General features: G+C 38.8%; 1 pseudogene; it reads right to left on the bottom strand.

Annotated features, from left to right (window-relative positions):
• Window positions 1-346: 346 nt before the first annotated feature.
• On the bottom strand, window positions 347-876 carry LOC148802501 (early nodulin-like protein 14 pseudogene; annotated as a pseudogene).
• Window positions 877-3043: the final 2167 nt, after the last annotated feature.

The following is a 3043-nucleotide window of genomic DNA, read 5'->3' as shown; positions in this document are numbered from 1 at the left end:
AATAAATGCAGCTTAAGACTATCATTTCCCACTGCCATAACTCTTCAACCCAACGAAGGCTGTTAAGAACAATAAGTCAATAACGCCTCCTAGGGTCTGGTGGGCTGGTTCCTATGAAAACACTAGGCACTAGCTTTGCAACTATTTCAACAGGATATAGCCAAATAGGGAGTTGTTCACCATCACCTCGTCTTGTTGAATCAGAACTTTAGTTTTATGTTTAGGCTGAATTTGGTAGAGGTGTAAATATAAATTTACACCGAGGGATTATCACACCGATGGGTTCATGAGAGTGTAAAATGGGAGTCAGATGTTTGTCCCATTTAACACTCTTCTTGTTTGTAAATCATTGAGGTAAAAGTCCACTGCAACCGAGATATTGCAGTCCTTGCTGGTCGGCCAAGAAACAAAGCACCGTGAGCGCTGGTCCCTCTTGTGCCACCGCTGGAGCAGGAGCCAAATCTGACGAGCTAGACCCATGGTGTCTCGGTGACAACATGACCACAGTCATCTTCTCTCCCTTTTGGCAGTTCTCCTCAGTTCCGTTGATGAAGTAGAACGGCCCCGACCAGGCGAGCTCAACCTTGGTGTTCCCATCCTTGTAGGCAACGATCAGGCTCGGCGTGTTGCAAGCTGTGTACGCCTCCTTCGTCACTTGTAGAACCGAGTCCTTCTGGGTGTCGTACTTCCAAACTGCAGAAAAAGAGAAGACATGAAAAAAATCAAAAGAGAATCCAAATGAGGAAATGCCTCAAAAAGTTCTGATTTCAGATGGAGAGGATCACCGAGAGAGTCTCCGATTCTGAAACGAGTAGCTGCAGCCCACAGACTTAAGGATGTGGGCGAAAACACCTTTTCCAGGCTCAGCAGATTCATTTTCTTCTAGTAGTAGGCTCAGCGACGACCCCTTTTCTGCAACAAGCTCTCATCTTCAGATTTGAAACAAGGAAAAGGAGTAAGGAAACCCTAGAATTCGATAAGTTCTCCGATGAAGGGCTCGAGTTGTTTCTTCACAGTTGGGCTCATGACGGCGTGGTACTCGTTGAACATTGAGGTTTTGTTTCTTAACAAGTACCTCCTCAGCAACTATGACTTCAAGGATCAAGGAGATCAAGGTGAAGACCATGCTCCCACCACCTCCTCCACTGCGGCAACCATCAAAGCGGCGGTCATGGGGAAGGCAACCCACAAATGTTCTCGTCGCCGCCTGTTTGTTCTCGTCGGAGGAAAAGAGAAGGAGAAAAGAGAGAGAGATAGATAGATAGATAGATAGAGAGAGAGAGAAAAGAGAGAAGGAGAACCTTGTATTTTGGATTTGGAAGGACTACAAATACAAATTTGTAGAAAAGTAAAACCTTGTATTTTGTTTTATTTGTACTCTACATATTTATATATTTGTACTTGTATTCATTCCTTTCCAAACCGAGCCGGAAATGGTAGACAACGGCTTTGATGAGCCCCTTGTTTGGGGGACCAGAACTGCCCATGGTAGCAACCTACAGAATGAGAAGCTATTCTCTAATTAGGGCTGTCACACTGACAATTTGACATGCAATCCGATTATTATTTGGATTTGGATATTAAAATTTGCATCTATTTGGTAATTGGAAATGATGAGGATTTTATCCAATTCATAATAGATGATATTATTATCACTTATTTTGCGGAAAAAATATAGACACACAAGAGAGAAAGAGCAAGAGTGGTATTTCTATACACCAAGGGATCGAAAATATCCGAAGGGGAATAGGCCAAAGTGTTCTGCAACCAATGGATACTGGAAAGCAACTGGTGCAAACAAAGAAATCAAGGATGGAAATGGAAAGAACATTAGCATTAAGAAATCTTTGGTTTTTACGGAGGATTAACCCAAAGAGGAACAAAATCTAATTGGATCATGCATGAATACAAAATTAAAGAACATCAAAGGGCTATAAATGATGAATTGGATCTCATGAAGGTATGTAAATCTGGACTATGTCATGCATTTACACCATATATGCCTAGTTTTTCAAATTAAAGAGTGTTAAACAACTAAGTACAACAAATATAAAGACATGTGATTTTTTTTAATCGGATGAACCAAGCCAGAAATTAACCAAATAACTTCAACTCATTAGAGGTTCATATTTAAGTATATGGGTTTTCTTTTATAATAAAGTTAGATGACTCAGATTGGTAAAATTTAGGAAATTAAAATTTCAGCTACTCAACTAGACTCAATTCAGCATGATTTGTAATATATATTTTGATAGGTTTTAGGCATTTGTAATTTATTTTTCAATTTTTGGTGGCCTTTGTTAATTGTTAAAACATGGGCTTAAAGCAGAATGCTGATTCAATATTTAGCAACTCTAAACCTAACTAAATTGCTGAATAATGAAGTAAAAAAAATATTGGGATTAGTGTTTACCCCTAAAAAGTTTACTATAAACTAATAATATCTATTAGTTAAGTCATTTTATGTTTGTAATCTTTTCAGCATTCCACTATCAGCACCTAACATTGTTTAGATTCAACAGACTTTTGAATCAAGTCAAATTCATAGGTTTGAAAAATACATTTATCTATTCATTGAAGGTGTGTCTTTTAAGTATTTGCATTGGAAAACACATCTCCATGAATGCTTCTTTCCTCATCTAATAAATGTTTCTTCCTTCTTTAGTTGGACTACTATGTATTGTGCAAAATATATGAGAAGAAACATGGCAATTCCAATAGGAACAATGCCCCTACAGTTGAAGCTAATAAAAGTGATGAAGTTGATCAGGTTGATGTTGAAGGTGATGGGTTTGAAGTTAAGAAAGAAGAGGAAGGGCAAGGGCAAGGTGAAGTAGAAAATAGAGAGGAAGAAGTTATATATCAAGCTAGTTAAGGTGTGGCGAGAGGGAGGAATGGCATATCTTAAGCTTATGTGGGTGTAAAAGAAGTGAAAGAAGACATATTTGGAGCCTTCAACAAGATGATGACTTCTGGCTATGACAACTACTTGCCTCCGCCGAACCCCTTTGATTAAAATAGATGGTGAATCGAACTCAAGCCT

Source organism: Nelumbo nucifera, chromosome 2 (assembly GCF_055504915.1).
Source record: "Nelumbo nucifera cultivar China Antique chromosome 2, China Antique-T2T, whole genome shotgun sequence".
Taxonomy (NCBI): Eukaryota; Viridiplantae; Streptophyta; class Magnoliopsida; order Proteales; family Nelumbonaceae; genus Nelumbo; species Nelumbo nucifera.
This window is presented reverse-complemented; position numbering and strand designations above follow the sequence as displayed.